Source organism: Thunnus thynnus, chromosome 19, assembly GCF_963924715.1.
Source record: "Thunnus thynnus chromosome 19, fThuThy2.1, whole genome shotgun sequence".
Lineage (NCBI taxonomy): Eukaryota > Metazoa > Chordata > Actinopteri > Scombriformes > Scombridae > Thunnus > Thunnus thynnus.
In genome coordinates this window covers 3,247,947-3,269,442 of record NC_089535.1, presented here as the reverse complement: position 1 = coordinate 3,269,442, position 21,496 = coordinate 3,247,947, and the positions used below count along the sequence as shown (strand labels likewise).

The window sequence follows — 21,496 nt, the reverse complement described above, 5'->3', positions numbered from 1 at the left end:
TATCAGTAATCGCAAAAAAAGATAAAGAGGACGTGGCAAACTTTGTACAGACTAGAGACATTTAGTCTGATGAAGTGCATTTGTCCACTCAATTTATGTTAATCCATTGAATCTAATTAATCCAGAATATTGAGAATATTGCATATTGATTTTTTTGTTTGTTTGTTTGTTTTTAGATTTTTGGGTGTGTGTGTGTTTTTTAAGGTGTATTATATATATTTATCTGACCAAGAGTCAAAAACCCAAATACATAAGAAATATATATATACATATATACATATACATACATACACACACAAACACACACACACACATATATATATATATGAAAACTAGCAAATATTCACATATGAGAATCTGGTAACAGATAATTAATAATGTACTTCTAGTGAAGTAATAGTTTGAATGCATGGCTTTTGCTTGTAATAGAGTATTTTATGCTGTGTTACTGTCACTTCTAAAATTCAATGATCCATAATCTAAATAGAAGGACAATAATCACCAAAGTCCATAAATGAAAGCTATATAAGTTATTCTTTGATATTATATCAGTGGAGGCGTAGAGATATCATTGATAAGCGGGTTTTGAATGTTTCCATATAATGTTCCTTTAGTGCAGATGAAGAGAAATGCGTGTTCTAGTTATCAATGACGGAAGGAAGATGAACTCATGAGTGAGATTATTATCATATTACCGAAATCAACCCGAGCTGTGTCTCGGTTGGTTAGATGCGGTCAGCTGACTCAGTGATATCAACTAGTGTCCAAATCATCTATTTGAAGAGGGGATGACAGTTCAAACAGTGAAGCAGTAACACCATCGGACATTACATTACATTTTATTTTAACCCGCTCTTGCAGCCATGACTTCAAAGACTCGATGGTCTCACCTGTTTCTCCTTCTGTGTTGCGTCCAGACTTGTCTTTGTCAGTCAGGTAAGATGTTGCTTTGTTTTTTTCCATCACTAATGTTTTATGCTGTCATGAAAACATTCAGCTCAGGTAGATTCAAAATCCAAAAAGACTTGGTGATAACCTAGTAGCCTATATGGCTGGACCGTGTATGGTCAATGTGTGAAGTTGTGGACAATTTGTTACAGAGATAGTCAGTGTCAGGGGCGCCGGATTCATTTCAGAAGTGCGGGGGGACCGCGGACGCGCACACGGTTCCATTCATACTTTTCTGGGGTCGCGGACACAGATATTGTATGTTTACCGTATAAACCTGGAATCTGTGTGTAACAGCTGACCTATTTATATACAATCAATGGTGTAGATGGGTAACAGAACACAGAACATTATTTACAGTTTAATACTTGCCGATCCTGTTAATGAAGTTACTGCTGCTGTGCCACGTGCGTAAATGCGCACATCACTAATGTATCGTTTCAGCTGCTGTGTGATGCTGCAGGTATTTGATAAAGTCAAAGGAAAAAATCAGACGCACAGCCAACTGTGGACAACAAACATCAGTACAGATGTTTTTGCAACATTCCAGATTACATTCAATGACACCTGAACGACATTAATGTACAATTCAGTCTCATTAATTACTATAAAAACTATTCTGACGGACATTTCAGTAGATTATGTTATAGATGCGAAATACTAGAGAAGTAAAAGAAGCAAAATACATGAAAATTGATTTGTGATGTTGAAGAGCTCTGTGTGCGCACCTCTGTTGACTGAAGACACAAAAAATGTTTCCCTTACTCTTTCTGTAGTTTTCATTATAAAACAATCTCTGTGCTGATATGTGAAGAAAAGCGAAACCGCTCCGCTCATTGTAAAAATAACTTTATTGTCTGTAATACGTCCACGACCTGTATGCGTCTTCTTGTTATATATTTATATATATGTATTTATATTGCTTTATTCTGTGTTCAAATGTAAAAATAGAGGGTGAAAAACCCCAACAGTATGCTTGTTTATTTGGCATGAACCACATCCCCTGTCCTGTGCCTCTTACACCTCCACTCATATGGCTGTGAAGTTATTCTGCATAGTAGTAGTATACCCCCCTTTATGTGTGTAAATCTCTTTATCTTTTGTTATTCCAGGTCAAGGTCTAACAGATGTACTAAGTGAGTGACCGCAAATAAATTCTACTAATATATAACATTCAGTTGTAATTCTAATGTTTACAATGTCTACTTCTACCATCAGCTGTGCTTTACCATGTACTATACCTTCACCTCAGCCTCCCTTTACTTCAAAATCACTTTTCACTGTCTGATGTATTCATGTTTGTTGCAGCACCAAAGTCAACATGTTATTCAAAATGAGATGAAACGAATACAGAATTCAAATGGAAATGATGTACTCTTTGCACAAAAAGTGACATAAGTGTGTTTTCTCAATTTCACTAACTTGGATACCCAAGTTTTGGGAAATTGCAGTAGTTTCACCACCAAAAAGAAAAGAAAAAAAGAAATATGTCAAACTCCACCAAATACACACAAATAAACTATAGGAGGAAAAAATTAATACATGATAATCAGGTCAGAACGTATATATATATAGTTATTTTATATACAAAACATGTAATGTGCAATTTTGTATGAAAAGAAAATGTTTTCTAAGCAGAATGAAACTCAAACCTCTCGCACCACAATCAACCTCTGTCCAAATATTATTCACTATTTAAGCCCTACATTTATGCAACTAATTTGCAATAACTATTTTCATTCACTTGTAACATTCAGTGCTAATGCATGAAGTAGTGTGATGTTCATATAGTGCAAAGAAAAGAAACTGATCTTTTATAATCTTAATTTATTTCTTGGAATTTTCCCAATTTATTTTTATCCTATTTTAACCAGTTAATTAAAGTTCAGATTATGGGATGGTCCCAGTGAGGATATAGTACATAATGTTTCTGCTCATTATATTTAGTTATATTGCTTTATTCTGTATTGATTGAAATGGAGAAATTGCGGGGGAAAAAATCTACATTGTGCTTTTTTATTTGGCGTGAACCACATCTCCTGTCCTGTACCTCTTACACCTCTGCTGATATTGCCACAAAGCTACAACCAGTTTAGATGGAAATGGATGCTTTAATAAAACAAAACAAAGAACCTACAAAATCCCTGTTTGTAATGTGTGTATAAACATGTTATTCTGCATAGTAGTAGTATATACTCCTTTATTACATGTGTGTAAATCTCTTTGTCTTTTGTTATTCCAGGTGAATATGAAGAGGGTAAGTGACTGCAAATAAATTCTACTAATATATAACATTCAGTTGTAATTCTAATGTTTACTATGTCTACTTCTACCATCAGCTGTGCTTTACCATGTACTATACCTTCACCTCAGCCTCCCTTTACCTCAAACTCACTTTTCACTGTCTGATCTATTCATGTTTGTAGCAGCACCAAAGTCAACATCTTATTCAAAATGAGATGAAATGAAGACAGAATTCAAATGGAAATGATGTACTCTTTGCACAAAAAGTGACATAAGTGTGTTTTCTCAATTTCAGTAACTTGAAACTGACTTGGGATATTCTTAATTTCTTTCTGTCCTATTTTAATCAGTTAATTAAAGTTCATATGATGGGATGGTCCCAGTGAGGGTACAGTAGCTACATAAAATTTCCTTTCTATGTAGTTATATTAGTAATATATATTTAGTAATATTGCTTAATTCTGTATCCATTCATGACAGTGAAACATGTTCATGTTTTTGCTTCATGTCTAATTTGTCTAAAGTGCCTGTAAAGCAAGTTATGCACAAAGTCAGATTTTTGATTTTTTTGAACTGATGTGGTGTTTTGCTCTGTTCATCCTCTTTCCAGCCTCTTTGCCAAAATATACTGTAGGAAAGAATAAACATTACAATTAACAATAGCAATAGAATTAGAATAGAATTATTAACAATAGAATATCTCATTGCATCTTCCCTGTGCTGGGCCAAAAAAAGTCTTGATCAGTATTTCTTATCATGTTGGTGTGTTTTGAATGTTTAGTTTGGATGATGTGAATTATGTCTTTCAAGGATCACAGGATTTAGTTGTAATGATATCTACATGTGTTAATTTTTGTTTTAGACAATCCCTCAATCAAACAAAGTTAGTGTGGAGAATTTAAACATGAAATTTATTTTTTAAAAGTCAATATTTTGAACCGTCACATTTCATAAGAGCTGATATTAGCAGCTTTCTCCTTCACAGGAACAAGTAGGTTACTGGTAGTGATAGTAAGGAGGCAGTTTGAGCACGATATTGTCTGGAAGGGATTATTTGGTGCTTCTGGTTTTATGGAATGAAATGTGAGATTATTATATAGTTTTCACAAGCAGGCCAAAAAAACTTTTCATTGAAGTTGAATAGGTCACAATTTAACCATTGTTGGTAAACTGAGACTTCATTTGCTCTATCTAGTGTAATATGTACACTTCTGGCAGTCTGAAGTGTACTCTATAAAACATCTAACCTACTTATGCTATTTATGCATCTTGTATGTACATTCATCAATATAACGAGCCTCTGATACCGCTGTGTGTTTTTCCGTTCGTTGACTCGACGGGTGGAAGAAGCAAATCAACATTGTTTATGGGGTATTTTTACATATTTCTCAAGAACCACTCATCCAAACGACTTCACACATCAACATTGCACTTCCTTGATTCCCAGCAATACACCTGCCAGGTACAAAGTAGATCGAATGAAGAGTTCTCAAGTTATAGGCTGGATGAGAATTACTTTGATCAAAATATATAATAAAGTTATATGTAAAATGGATGTTGTTGTAATGCTGCTGACTAAAGCTCAGAGAACTATTATTACAAGTAGGAAACAGATCAAAATGCTCACAGCTGAAAGGAACAGAGTGCAGCTCACATTTGAGTTTCAGATATAGTCAAATTATAGTTTGTTCCTGCATGTAAACCTGCATACTTCTGCTTTTCACACGTTTTCATATTGTCACGTCACAGTAGAAGGAGCCATCCCTGGACCTCAGCCTGATATAGAGAGCTCAGGTGAGGAGCATTCTCAATTTCACTAACTTGAAACTGATCTTTTTTAATCTTTATTTATTTCTTGGGATTGTCCTAATTTCTTTCTATCCTATTTTAACCACTTCATTAAAGTTCATATGATGGGATGGTCCCAGTGAGGTTACAGTAGCTACATAATGTTTCATTTTTATGTAGGTATATTAGTTATATATATTTAGTAATATTGCTTCCTTCTGTGCCCATTCATGACAATGAAACATGTTCATGTTTCTGCTTCACGTCTAATTTGTCTAACCACCAGATCTACTAAGTGAGTGACTGAAAATACATCCTCCTAATATATAACATTCAGTTGTAATTCTAATGTTTACAATGTCTCCTTCTACCATCAGCTGTGCTTTACCATGTACTATACCTTCACCTCAGCCTCCCTTTACCCTTTAGTAATTTCACCACCAAAAACAAAAGAAAAGAAAACATGTCTAACTTCACCAACTACACACAAATGAATTATAAGAGGAAAACATTACTACATGACAGATCAGAACTATACTGAATTATTGCCATATGCACTAACATGTTGTATTCACATCTGCCTTTTAGGGTGTATATATATACTTATTTGTTTATGAAACATGTAATGTGCAATTTTATTTGAAAAGAAAATGTTTTTTCTAAGCAGTATGAAACTCAAACCTCTCCCACCACAATCAACCTCTGTCCAAATATTATTCACTATTTAAGCCCTACATTTATGCAACTAATTTGCAATAACTATTTTCATTCACTTGTAGCATTCAGTGCTAATGCATGAAGTAGTGTGATGTTCATATAATGCAAAGAAAAGAAACTGATCTTTTATAATCATAATTTATTTTGTGGAATTTTCCCAATTTATTTTTATCCTATTTTAACCAGTTAATTAAAGCTCAAATAATGGGATAGTCCCATTGAGGCTACAGTACATAATGCTTCTGCGCATTATATTTAGTTATTTTGCTTTATTCTGTATTCATTCAAATGTAAAACTAGAGGGGAAAACAACATTATGCTTTTTTATACGATGTGAACCACATCTCCTGTCCTGTACTTCTTACACTTCTGCTGATATTGCTGCAAAGCTACAACCAGTTTAGATGGAAATGGATGTTTTAATAAAACAAATCAAAGAATCTACAAAATCCCTGTTTGTAATGTGTGTATAAACATGTTATTCTGCACAATAGTAGTATACACCCTTTATTACATGTGTGTAAATTTCTTTGTCTTTTTTTATTCCAGGTCCACTTCCAGAACTTCCACCACGTGAGTGACTGTAAAATAAATTCTACTAATATATAACATTCAGCTGTAATTCTAATGTTTACAATGTCTACTTCTACCATCAGCTGTGCTTTACCATGTACTATACCTTCACCTCAGCCTCCCTTTACCTCAAACTCACTTTCCACTGTCTGATATATTCATGTTTGTAGCAGCACCAAAGTCAACATCTTATCCAAAATTACATGAAATTAACACAGAATTTAAATGGAAATTATGTACTCTTTGCACAAAAAGTGACACAAGTGTGTTTTCTCAATTTCACTAAATAGAAAGTGATCTTTTTTAATTTTAATCTAGTTCTTGAGATTGTCCTAATTTCTTTCTGTCCTATTTTAACCAGTTAATTAAAGTTCATATGATGGGATGGTCCCAGTGAGGGTACAGTAGCTACATAATGTTTCCTTTCTATGTAGTTATATTAGTTATATATTTAGTAATATTGCTTCATTCTGTATCCATTCATGACAATGACATGTTCATGTTTTTGCTTCATGTCTAATTTGTCTAAAGTGCCTGTAAAGCAAGTTATGCACAAAGTCAGACTTTTGATTTTTTTGAACTGATGTGGTGTTTTGCTCTGTTCATCCTCTTTCCAGCCTCTTTGCCAAGATATACTGTAGGAAAGAATAAATATTATAATTAACAATAGCAATAGAATTAGAATAGAATTATTAACAATAGAATATCTCATTGCATCTTCCCTGTGCTGGGCCAAAAAAAGTCTTGATCAGTATTTCTTATCATGTTGGTGTGTTTTGAATGTTTAGTTTGGATGATGTGAATTATGTCTTTCAAGGATCACAGGATTTAGTTGTAATGATATCTACATGTGTTAATTTTTGTTTTAGACAATCCCTCAATCAAACAATGTTAGTGTGGAGAATTTAAACATGAAATTTATTTTTTAAAAGTCAGTATTTTGAACCGTCACATTTCATAAGAGCTGATATTAGCAGCTTTCTCCTTCACAGGAACAAGTAGGTTACTGGTAGTGATAGTAAGGAGGCAGTTTGAGCATGATATTGTCTGGAAGGGATTATTTGGTGCTTCTGGTTTTATGGAATGAAATGTGAGATTATTATATAGTTTTCACAAGCAGGCCAAAAAAACCTTTTCATTAAAGTTGAATAGGTCACAATTTTACCATTGTTGGTAAACTGAGACTTCATTTGCTCTATCTAGTGTAATATGTACACTTCTGGCAGTCTGAAGTGTACTCTATAAAACATCTAACCTACTTATGCTATTTATGCATCTTGTTTGTACATTCATCAATATAACAAGCCTCTGATACCGCTGTGTGTTTTTCCGTTCGTTGACTCGACGGGTGGAAGAAGCAAATCAACATTGTTTATGGGGTATTTTTACATATTTCTCAAGAACCACTCATCCAAACGACTTCACACATCAACATTGCACTTCCTTGATTCCCAGCAATACACCTGCCAGGTACAAAGTAGATCGAATGAAGAGTTCTCAAGTTATAGGCTGGATGAGAATTACTTTGATCAAAATATATAATAAAGTTATATGTAAAATGGATGTTGTTGTAATGCTGCTGACTAAAGCTCAGAGGACTATTATTACAAGTAGGAAACAGATCAAAATGCTCACAGCTGAAAGGAACAGAGTGCAGCTCACATTTTAGTTTCAGATGTAGTCAAATTATAGTTTGTTCCTGCATGTAAACCTGCATACTTCTGCTTTTCACATGTTTTCATATTGTCACTTCACAACAGGAGAAGACACATCAGTGCAAGCCATCCCTGGACGTGAGCCTGATATAGAGAGCTCAGGTGAGGAGCATTCTCAGTGTCACTAACTTGAAACTGATCTTTTTTAATTTTAATTTATTTCTTGGGATTGTCCTAATTTCTTTCTATCCTATTTTAACCACTTCATTAAAGTTCATATGATGGGATGGTCCCAGTGAGGTTACAGTAGCTACATAATGTTTCATTTTTATGTAGTTATATTAGTTATATATATTTAGTAATATTGCTTCCTTCTGTATCCATTCATGACAATGAAACATGTTCATGTTTCTGCTTCATGTCTAATTTGTCTAACCACCAGATCTACGAAGTGAGTGACTGAAAATACATCCTCCTAATATATAACATTCAGTTGTAATTCTAATGTTTACAATGTCTCCTTCTACCATCAGCTGTGCTTTACCATGTACTATACCTTCACCTCAGCCTCCCTTTACCCTTTAGTAATTTCACCGCCAAAAAGAAAAGAAAACATGTCGAACTTCACCGACTACACACAAATGAATTATAAGAGGAAAACATTACTACATGACAGATCAGAACTATACTGAATTATTGCCATATGCACCAACATGTTGTATTCACATCTGCCTTTTAGGGTGTATATATATACTTATTTGTTTATGAAACATGTAATGTGCAATTTTGTTTGAAAAGAAAATGTTTTCTAAGCAGTATGAAACTCAAACCTCTCCCACCACAATCAACCTCTTGCCAAATATTATTCACTATTTAAGCCCTACATTTATGCAACTAATTTGCAATAACTATTTTCATTCACTTGTAGCATTCAGTGCTAATGCATGAAGTAGTGTGATGTTCATATAGTGCAAAGAAAAGAAAATGATCTTTTTTAATCTTAATTTATTTCTTGGAATTTTCCCAATTTCTTTTTGTCCCTTTTTAACCAGTTAATTAAAGATCAGATTATGGGATGGTCCCAGTGAGGCTACAGTACATAATGTTTCTGCTCATTATATGTAATTATATTGCTTTATTCTGTATTCATTCAAATGTAAAAATTGCGGGGAAAAAAAACCTACATTGTGCTTTTTTATTTGGCGTGAATCACATCCCCTGTCCTGTACTTCTCACACCTCTGCTGATATTGCTACAAAGCTACAACCAGTTTAGATGGAAATGGATGCTTTAATAAAACAAAACAAAGAACCCACAAAATCCCTGATCGTAGTTATATTGCTTTATTCTGTGTTCATTCAAATGTAAAAATAGAGGGTGAAAAACCCCAACAGTATGCTTGTTTATTTGGCATGAACCACATCCCCTGTCCTGTGCCTCTTACACCTCCGCTCATATGGCTGCGAAGTTATTCTGCATAGTAGTAGTATACCCCCCTTTATGTGTGTAAATCTCTTTATCTTTTGTTATTCCAGGTCAAGGTCTAACAGTTGCACGAGGTGAGTGACCGCAAATAAATTCTCCTAATGTATAACATTCAGTTGTAATTCTAATGTTTACTATGTCTCCTTCTACCATCAGCTGTGCTTTACCATGTACTATACCTTCACCTCAGCCTCCCTTTACCCTTTAGTAATTTCACCACCAAAAACAAAAGAAAAGAAAACATGTCTAACTTCACCAACTACACACAAATGAATTATAAGAGGAAAACATTACTACATGACAGATCAGAACTATACTGAATTATTGCCATATGCACTAACATGTTGTATTCACATCTGTCTTTTAGGGTGTATATATATACTTATTTGTTTATGAAAAATGTAATGTGCAATTTTGCTTGAAAAGAAAATGTTTTCTAAACAGTATGAAACTCAAACCTCTCCCACCACAATCAACCTCTTGCCAAATATTATTCACTATTTAAGCCCTACATTTATGCAACTAATTTGCAATAACTATTTTCATTCACTTGTAGCATTCAGTGCTAATGCATGAAGTAGTGTGATGTTCATATAATGCAAAGAAAAGAAACTGATCTTTTATAATCATAATTTATTTTGTGGAATTTTCCCAATTTATTTTTATCCTATTTTAACCAGTTAATTAAAGCTCAAATAATGGGATAGTCCCATTGAGGCTACAGTACATAATGCTTCTGCGCATTATATTTAGTTATTTTGCTTTATTCTGTATTCATTCAAATGTAAAACTAGAGGGGAAAAAACATTGTGCTTTTTTATACGATGTGAACCACATCTCCTGTCCTGTACTTCTTACACCTCCGCTGATATTGCCGCAAAGCTACAACCAGTTTAGATGGAAATGGATGCTTTAATAAAACAAATCAAAGAATCTACAAAATCCCTGTTTGTAATGTGTGTATAAAAATGTTATTCTGCATAGTAGTAGTATACACCCTTTATTACATGCGTGTAAATTTCTTTGTCTTTTCTTATTCTAGTTCAACCTCCAGTAGGTGAGTGACTGAAAATAAATTCTCCTAATATATAACATTCAGTTGTAATTCTAATGTTTACAATGTCTACTTCTACCATCAGCTGTGCTTTACCGTGTACTATACCTTCACCTCAGCCTCCCTTTACCTCAAACTCACTTTTCACTGTCTAATATATTCATGTTTGTAGCAGCACCAAAGTCAACATCTTATCCAAAATTACATGAAATTAACACAGAATTTAAATGGAAATTATGTACTCTTTGCACAAAAAGTGACATAAGTGTGTTTTCTCAATTTTACTAAATAGAAAGTGATCTTTTTTAATTTTAATTTATTTCTTGGGATTGTCCTAATTTCTTTCTATCCTATTTTAACCAGTTAATTAAAGTTCATATGATGGGATGGTCCCAGTCAGGGTACAGTAGCTACATAATGTTTCCTTTCTATGTAGTTATATTAGTTATATATTTAGTAATATTGCTTCATTCTGTATCCATTCATGACAAAGACATGTTCATGTTTTTGCTTCATGTCTAATTTGTCTAAAGTGCCTGTAAAGCAAGTTATGCACAAAGTCAGATTTTTGATTTTTTTGAACTGATGTGGTGTTTTGCTCTGTTCATCCTCTTTCCAGCCTCTTTGCCAAGATATACTGTAGGAAAGAATAAATATTATAATTAACAATAGCAATAGAATTAGAATAGAATTATTAACAATAGAATATCTCATTGCATCTTCCCTGTGCTGGGCCAAAAAAAGTCTTGATCAGTATTTCTTATCATGTTGGTGTGTTTTGAATGTTTAGTTTGGATGATGTGAATTATGTCTTTCAAGGATCACAGGATTTAGTTGTAATGATGTCTACATGTGTTAATTTTTGTTTTAGACAATCCCTCAATCAAACAAAGTTAGTGTGGAGAATTTAAACATGAAATTTATTTTTTAAAAGTCAATATTTTGAACCGTCACATTTCATAAGAGCTGATATTAGCAGCTTTCTCCTTCACAGGAACAAGTAGGTTACTGGTAGTGATAGTAAGGAGGCAGTTTGAGCATGATATTGTCTGGAAGGGATTATTTGGTGCTTCTGGTTTTATGGAATGAAATGTGAGATTATTATATAGTTGTCACAAGCAGGCCAAAAAAACTTTTCATTAAAGTTGAATAAGTCACAATTTAACCATTGTTGGTAAACTGAGACTTCATTTGCTCTATCTAGTGTAATATGTACACTTCTGGCAGTCTGAAGTGTACTCTATAAAACATCTAACCTACTTATGCTATTTATGCATCTTGGTTGTACATTCATCAATATAACGAGCCTCTGATACCGCTGTGTGTTTTTCCGTTCGTTGACTCGACGGGTGGAAGAAGCAAATCAACATTGTTTATGGGGTATTTTTACATATTTCTCAAGAACCACTCATCCAAACGACTTCACACATCAACATTGCACTTCCTTGATTCCCAGCAATACACCTGCCAGGTACAAAGTAGATCGAATGAAGAGTTCTCAAGTTATAGGCTGGATAAGAATTACTTTGATCAAAATATATAATAAAGTTATATGTAAAATGGATGTTGTTGTAATGCTGCTGACTAAAGCTCAGAGGACTATTATTACAAGTAGGAAACAGATCAAAATACTCACAGCTGAAAGGAACAGAGTGCAGCTCACATTTTAGTTTCAGATGTAGTCAAATTATAGTTTGTTCCTGCATGTAAACCTGCATACTTCTGCTTTTCACATGTTTTCATATTGTCACGTCACAGTAGAAGGAGCCATCCCTGGACCTCAGCCTGATATAGAGAGCTCAGGTGGGGAGCATTCTCAATTTCACTAACTTGAAACTGATCTTTTTTAATCTTTATTTATTTCTTGGGATTGTCCTAATTTCTTTCTATCCTATTTTAACCACTTCATTAAAGTTCAGATGATGGGATGGTCCCAGTGAGGTTACAGTAGCTACATAATGTTTCCTTTTTATGTAGGTATATTAGTTATATATATTTAGTAATATTGCTTCCTTCTGTATCCATTCATGACAATGAAACATGTTCATGTTTCTGCTTCACGTCTAATTTGTCTAACCACCAGATCTACTAAGTGAGTGACTGAAAATACATCCTCCTAATATATAACATTCAGTTGTAATTCTAATGTTTACAATGTCTCCTTCTACCATCAGCTGTGCTTTACCATGTACTATACCTTCACCTCAGCCTCCCTTTACCCTTTAGTAATTTCACCACCAAAAACAAAAGAAAAGAAAACATGTCTAACTTCACCAACTACACACAAATGAATTATAAGAGGAAAACATTACTACATGACAGATCAGAACTATACTGAATTATTGCCATATGCACTAACATGTTGTATTCACATCTGCCTTTTAGGGTGTATATATATACTTATTTGTTTATGAAACATGTAATGTGCAATTTTATTTGAAAAGAAAATGTTTTTTCTAAGCAGTATGAAACTCAAACCTCTCCCACCACAATCAACCTCTGTCCAAATATTATTCACTATTTAAGCCCTACATTTATGCAACTAATTTGCAATAACTATTTTCATTCACTTGTAGCATTCAGTGCTAATGCATGAAGTAGTGTGATGTTCATATAATGCAAAGAAAAGAAACTGATCTTTTATAATCATAATTTATTTTGTGGAATTTTCCCAATTTATTTTTATCCTATTTTAACCAGTTAATTAAAGCTCAAATAATGGGATAGTCCCATTGAGGCTACAGTACATAATGCTTCTGCGCATTATATTTAGTTATTTTGCTTTATTCTGTATTCATTCAAATGTAAAACTAGAGGGGAAAACAACATTATGCTTTTTTATACGATGTGAATCACATCTCCTGTCCTGTACTTCTTACACCTCTGCTGATATTGCTGCAAAGCTACAACCAGTTTAGATGGAAATGGATGTTTTAATAAAACAAATCAAAGAATCTACAAAATCCCTGTTTGTAATGTGTGTATAAACATGTTATTCTGCACAATAGTAGTATACACTCCTTTATTACATGTGTGTAAATTTCTTTGTCTTTTTTTATTCCAGGTCCACTTCCAGAACTTCCACCACGTGAGTGACTGTAAAATAAATTCTACTAATATATAACATTCAGCTGTAATTCTAATGTTTACAATGTCTACTTCTACCATCAGCTGTGCTTTACCATGTACTATACCTTCACCTCAGCCTCCCTTTACCTCAAACTCACTTTCCACTGTCTGATATATTCATGTTTGTAGCAGCACCAAAGTCAACATCTTATCCAAAATTACATGAAATTAACACAGAATTTAAATGGAAATTATGTACTCTTTGCACAAAAAGTGACACAAGTGTGTTTTCTCAATTTCACTAAATAGAAAGTGATCTTTTTTAATTTTAATCTAGTTCTTGAGATTGTCCTAATTTCTTTCTGTCCTATTTTAACCAGTTAATTAAAGTTCATATGATGGGATGGTCCCAGTGAGGGTACAGTAGCTACATAATGTTTCCTTTCTATGTAGTTATATTAGTTATATATTTAGTAATATTGCTTCATTCTGTATCCATTCATGACAATGACATGTTCATGTTTTTGCTTCATGTCTAATTTGTCTAAAGTGCCTGTAAAGCAAGTTATGCACAAAGTCAGACTTTTGATTTTTTTGAACTGATGTGGTGTTTTGCTCTGTTCATCCTCTTTCCAGCCTCTTTGCCAAGATATACTGTAGGAAAGAATAAATATTATAATTAACAATAGCAATAGAATTAGAATAGAATTATTAACAATAGAATATCTCATTGCATCTTCCCTGTGCTGGGCCAAAAAAAGTCTTGATCAGTATTTCTTATCATGTTGGTGTGTTTTGAATGTTTAGTTTGGATGATGTGAATTATGTCTTTCAAGGATCACAGGATTTAGTTGTAATGATATCTACATGTGTTAATTTTTGTTTTAGACAATCCCTCAATCAAACAATGTTAGTGTGGAGAATTTAAACATGAAATTTATTTTTTAAAAGTCAGTATTTTGAACCGTCACATTTCATAAGAGCTGATATTAGCAGCTTTCTCCTTCACAGGAACAAGTAGGTTACTGGTAGTGATAGTAAAGAGGCAGTTTGAGCATGATATTGTCTGGAAGGGATTATTTGGTGCTTCTGGTTTTATGGAATGAAATGTGAGATTATTATATAGTTTTCACAAGCAGGCCAAAAAAACCTTTTCATTAAAGTTGAATAGGTCACAATTTTACCATTGTTGGTAAACTGAGACTTCATTTGCTCTATCTAGTGTAATATGTACACTTCTGGCAGTCTGAAGTGTACTCTATAAAACATCTAACCTACTTATGCTATTTATGCATCTTGTTTGTACATTCATCAATATAACAAGCCTCTGATACCGCTGTGTGTTTTTCCGTTCGTTGACTCGACGGGTGGAAGAAGCAAATCAACATTGTTTATGGGGTATTTTTACATATTTCTCAAGAACCACTCATCCAAACGACTTCACACATCAACATTGCACTTCCTTGATTCCCAGCAATACACCTGCCAGGTACAAAGTAGATCGAATGAAGAGTTCTCAAGTTATAGGCTGGATGAGAATTACTTTGATCAAAATATATAATAAAGTTATATGTAAAATGGATGTTGTTGTAATGCTGCTGACTAAAGCTCAGAGGACTATTATTACAAGTAGGAAACAGATCAAAATGCTCACAGCTGAAAGGAACAGAGTGCAGCTCACATTTTAGTTTCAGATGTAGTCAGATTATAGTTTGTTCCTGCATGTAAACCTGCATACTTCTGCTTTTCACATGTTTTCATATTGTCACGTCACAGTAGAAGGAGCCATCCCTGGACGTGAGCCTGATATAGAGAGCTCAGGTGAGGAGCATTCTCAGTGTCACTAACTTGAAACTGATCTTTTTTAATTTTAATTTATTTCTTGGGATTGTCCTAATTTCTTTCTATCCTATTTTAACCACTTCATTAAAGTTCATATGATGGGATGGTCCCAGTGAGGTTACAGTAGCTACATAATGTTTCATTTTTATGTAGTTATATTAGTTATATATATTTAGTAATATTGCTTCCTTCTGTATCCATTCATGACAATGAAACATGTTCATGTTTCTGCTTCATGTCTAATTTGTCTAACCACCAGATCTACGAAGTGAGTGACTGAAAATACATCCTCCTAATATATAACATTCAGTTGTAATTCTAATGTTTACTATGTCTCCTTCTACCATCAGCTGTGCTTTACCATGTACTATACCTTCACCTCAGCCTCCCTTTACCCTTTAGTAATTTCACCGCCAAAAAGAAAAGAAAACATGTCGAACTTCACCGACTACACACAAATGAATTATAAGAGGAAAACATTACTACATGACAGATCAGAACTATATTGAATTATTGCCATATGCACTAACATGTTGTATTCACATCTGCCTTTTAGGGTGTATATATATACTTATTTGTTTATGAAACATGTAATGTGCAATTTTGTTTGAAAAGAAAATGTTTTTTCTAAGCAGAATAAAACTCAAACCTCTCCCACCACAATCAACCTCTATCCAAATATTATTCACTATTTAAGCCCTACATTTATGCAACTAATTTGCAATAACTATTTTCAGTCACTTGTAGTATTCAGTGCTAATGCATGAAGTAGTGTGATGTTCATATAGTGCAAAGAAAAGAAACTGATCTTTTATAATTTTAATTTATTTCTTGGAATTTTCCCAATTTCTTTTTGTCCCTTTTTAACCAGTTAATAAAAGATCAGATTATGGGATGGTCCCAGTGAGGCTACAGTACATAATGTTTCTGCTCATTATATTTAATTATATTGCTTTATTCTGTATTGATTAAAATGTAAAAATTGCGGGGAAAAAAACCTACATTGTGCTTTTTTATTTGGCGTGAATCACATCCCCTGTCCTGTACTTCTCACACCTCTGCTGATATTGCGACAAAGCTACAGAAAGTTTAGATGGAAATGGATGCTTTAATAAAACAAAACAAAGAACCTACAAAATCCCTGTTTGTAGTTATATTGCTTTATTCTGTGTTCATTCAAATGTAAAAATAGAGGGTGAAAAACCCCAACAGTATGCTTGTTTATTTGGCATGAACCACATCCCCTGTCCTGTGCCTCTTACACCTCCGCTCATATGGCTGCGAAGTTATTCTGCATAGTAGTAGTATACCCCCCTTTATGTGTGTAAATCTCTTTATCTTTTGTTATTCCAGGTCAAGGTCTAACACCTGTACGAGGTGAGTGACCGCAAATAAATTCTCCTAATATATAACATTCAGTTGTAATTCGAATGTTTACAATGTCTACTTCTACCATTAGTTGTGCTTTACCATGTACTATACCTTCACCTCAGCCTCCCTTCACCCTTTAGTAATTTCACCACCAAAAACAAAAGAAAAGAAAACGTGTCTAACTTCACCAACTACACACAAATGAATTATAAGAGGAAAACATTACTACATGATGAACAGATCAGAACTATACTAAATTATTGCCATATGCACTAACATGTTGTATTCACATCTGCCTTTTAGGGTGTATATATATACTTATTTGTTTATGAAACATGTAATGTGCAATTTTGTTTGAAAAGAAAATGTTTTCTAAGCAGCATGAAACTCAAACCTCTCCCTCCACAATCAACCTCTTGCCAAATATTATTCACTATTTAAGCCCTGCATTTATGCAACTAATTAGCAATAACTATTTTCATTCACTTGTAGCATTCAGTGCCAATGCATGAAGTAGTGTGATGTTCATATAGTGCAAAGAAAAGAAACTGATCTTTTATAATCATAATTTATTTTGTGGAATTTTCCCAATTTATTTTCTATCCTATTTTAACCAGTTAATTAAAGCTCAAATAATGGGATAGTCCCATTGAGGCTACAGTACATAATGCTTCTGCGCATTATATTTAGTTATATTGCTTTATTCTGTATTCATTCAAATGTAAAACTAGAGGGGAAAAAAACATTATGCTTTTTTATACGATGTGAACCACATCTCCTGTCCTGTACTTCTTACACCTCTGCTGATATTGCCGCAAAGCTACAACCAGTTTAGATGGACATGGATGTTTTAATAAAACAAATCAAAGAATCTACAAAATCCCTGTTTGTAATGTGTGTATAAACATGTTATTCTGCATAATAGTAGTATACACTCCTTTATTACATGCGTGTAAATGTCTTTGTCTTTTGTTATTCTAGTTCAACATTCAGTAGGTGAGTGACTGAAAATAAATTCTACTAATATATAACATTCAGTTGTAATTCTAATGTTTGCAATGTCTACTTCTACCATCAGCTGTGCTTTACCATGTACTATACCTTCACCTCAGCCTCCCTTTACCTCAAGCTCACTTTTCACTGTCTGATCTATTCATGTTTGTAGCAGCACCAAAGCCAACATTTTATCCAAAATTACATGAAATGATCAGAAAATTCAAATGGAAATGACATACTCTTTGCACAAAAAGTGACATAAGTGTGTTTTCTCAATTTCAGTGACTTAAAACTGATCTTTTTTAATTTTAATTTATTTCTTGGGATTGTCCTAATTTCTTTCTATCCTATTTTAACCACTTCATTAAAGTTCATATGATGGGATGGTCCCAGTGAGGGTACAGTAGCTACATAATGTTTCCTTTCTATGTAGTTATATTAGTTATATATTTAGTAATATTGCTTCATTCTGTATCCATTCATGACAAAGACACATGTTCATGTTTTTGCTTCATGTCTAATTTGTCTAAAGTGCCTGTAAAGCAAGTTATGCACAAAGTCAGATTTTTGATTTTTTTGAACTGATGTGGTGTTTTGCTCTGTTCATCCTCTTTCCAGCCTCTTTGCCAAGATATACTGTAGGAAAGAATAAACATTACAATTAACAATTGCAATAGAATTAGAATAAAATTATTAACAATAGAATATCTCATTGCATCTTCCCTGTGCTGGGCCAAAAAAAGTCTTGATCAGTATTTCTTATCATGTTGATGTGTTTTGAATGTTTAGTTTGGATGATGTGAATTATGTCTTTCAAGGATCACAGGATTTAGTTGTAATGATGTCTACATGTGTTAATTTTTGTTTTAGACAATCCCTCAATCAAACAACGTTAGTGTGGAGAATTTAAACATAAAATTTATTTTTTAAAAGTCAGTATTTTGAACATTCACATTTCATAAGAGCTGATATTAGCAGCTTTCTCCTTCACAGGAACAAGTAGGTTACTGGTAGTGATAGTAAGGAGGCAGTTTGAGCACGATATTGTCTGGAAGGGATTATTTGGTGCTTCTGGTTTTATGGAATGAAATGTGAGATTATTATATAGTTTTCACAAGCAGGCCAAAAAAAACTTTTCATTGAAGTTGAATAGGTCACAATTTAACCATTGTTGGTAAACTGAGACTTCATTTGCTCTATCTAGTGTAATATGTACACTTCTGGCAGTCTGAAGTGTACTTTATGCATCTTATTTGTACATTCATCAATATAACGAGCCTCTGATACCGCTGTGTGTTTTTCTGTTCGTTGACTCGACGGGTGGAAGAAGCAAATCAACATTGTTTATGGGGTATTTTTACATATTTCTCAAGAACCACTCATCCAAACGACTTCACACATCAACATTGCACTTCCTTGATTCCCAGCAATACACCTGCCAGGTACAAAGTAGATCGAATGAAGAGTTCTCAAGTTATAGGCTGGATGAGAATTACTTTGATCAAAATATATAACAAAGTTATATGTAAAATGGATGTTGTTGTAATGCTGCTGACTAAAGCTCAGAGAACTATTATTACAAGTAGGAAACAGATCAAAATGCTCACAGCTGAAAGGAACAGAGTGCAGCTCACATTTGAGTTTCAGATGTAGTCAAATTATAGTTTGTTCCTGCATGTAAACCTGCATACTTCTGCTTTTCACATGTTTTCATATTGTCACTTCACAACAGAAGAAGCCATCCCTGGACTTGAGTCTGATATAGAGAGACTAGGTGGGGAGCATTCTCAATTTCACTAACTTGAAACTGATCTTTTTTAATCTTTATTTATTTCTTGGGATTGTCCTAATTTCTTTCTATCCTATTTTAACCACTTCATTAAAGTTCATATGATGGGATGGTCCCAGTTAGGTTACAGTAGCTACATAATGTTTCCTTTCTATGTAGTTATATTAGTTATATATATTTAGTAATATTGCTTCCTTCTGTATCCATTCATGACAATGAAACATGTTCATGTTTCTGCTTCATGTCTAATTTGTCTAACCACCAGATCTACTAAGTGAGTGACTGCAAATACATCCTCCTAATATATAACATTCAGTTGTAATTCGAATGTTTACTATGTCTCCTTCTACCATCAGCTGTGCTTTACCATGTACTATACCTTCACCTCAGCCTCTCTTTACCCTTTAGTAATTTCACCACCAAAAAGAAAAGAAAAAAAGAAATATGTCTAAGTAGTGTGATGTTCATATAGTGCAAAGAAAAGAAACTGATCTTTTATAATCTTTATTTATTTTGTGGAATTTTCCCAATTTCTTTTTGTCCCTTTTTAACCAGTTAATTAAAGTTCAGATTATGGGATGGTCCCAGTGAGGCTACAGTACATAATGTTTCTGCTCATTATATTTAATTATATTGCTTTATTCTGTATTCATTCAAATGGAAAAATTGCGGGGAAAAAAACCTACATTGTGCTTTTTTATTTGGCGTGAACCACATCCCCTGTCCTGTACTTCTCACACCTCTGCTGATATTGCTACAAAGCTACAGACAGTTTAGATGGAAATGGATGCTTTGATAAAACAAAACAAAGAACCTACAAAATCCCTGTTTGTAGTTATATTGCTTTATTCTGTGTTCATTCAAATGTAAAAATAGAGGGTGAAAAACACCAACAGTATGCTTGTTTATTTGGCATGAACCACATCCCCTGTCCTGTGCCTCTTACACTTCCGCTCATATGGCTGCGAAGTTATTCTGCATAGTAGTAGTATACCCCCCTTTATGTGTGTAAATCTCTTTATCTTTTGTTATTCCAGGTCAAGATCTAACAGTTGCACGAGGTGAGTGACCGCAAATAAATTCTCCTAATATATAACATTCAGTTGTAATTCTAATGTTTACAATGTCTACTTCTACCATCAGCTGTGCTTTACCATGTACTATACCTTCACCTCAGCCTCCCTTTACCTCAAGCTCACTTTTCACTGTCTGATCTATTCATGTTTGTAGCAGCACCAAAGTCAACATCTTATTCAAAATGAGATGAAACGAACACAGAATTCAAATGGAAATGATGTACTCTTTGCACAAAAAATGGCATGAGTGTGTTTCCTCAATTTCACTAACTTGGATACCAAAGTTTTGGGAAATTGCAGTAGTTTCACCACCAAAAAGAAAAGAAAAAATGAAATATGTCAAACTCCACCAACTACACATGAATAAACTATAGGAGGAAAAAATTAATACATGATAATCAGGTCAGAACTATATTGAATTATTGCCATACACGCTAACATGTAGTATTCATGTATGGTTTTTAGGTTGTATTTATATATAGTTTTTTATGTATTAAACATGTAATGTGCAATTTTGTTTGAAAAGAAGTCAGTTTAGATGGAAATGGATGCTTTAATAAAACAAAACAAAGAACCTGCAAAATCCCTGTTTGTAATGTCTGTATATTTATGTTATTCTGCATAGTAGTAGTATACACTCCTTTATTACATGTGTGTAAATCTTTTTGTCTTTTGTTATTCCAGTTGAATATGAAACAGGTGAGTGAATGCAAATAAATTCTCTTAATATATAACATTCAGTTGTAATTCTAATGTTTACAATGTCTCCTTCTACCATCAGCTGTGCTTTACCATGTACTATACCTTCACCTCAGCCTCCCTTTGCCTCAAGCTCACTTTTCACTGTCTGATCTATTCATGTTTGTAGCAGCACCAAAGCCAACATTTT

At 33.6% G+C, this 21,496-nt stretch overlaps 1 long non-coding RNA gene across 2 annotated transcripts; it reads left to right on the top strand.

Moving 5' to 3' along the window:
• The first annotated feature begins 691 nt into the window (after positions 1-691).
• Positions 692-14,422, top strand: LOC137170678 (uncharacterized). 2 transcript variants are annotated; one of them, XR_010924651.1, is made up of 6 exons: positions 692-936; positions 9,461-9,484; positions 10,453-10,467; positions 11,084-12,267; positions 13,529-13,552; positions 14,170-14,422. It is a non-coding gene; the product is annotated as an uncharacterized lncRNA (long non-coding RNA). The 2 variants fall into 2 exon arrangements; XR_010924650.1 differs by lacking the exons at positions 692-936; positions 9,461-9,484; positions 10,453-10,467 and adding an exon at positions 4,938-4,986 and having other exon boundaries at positions 12,223-12,267.
• Positions 14,423-21,496: the final 7,074 nt, after the last annotated feature.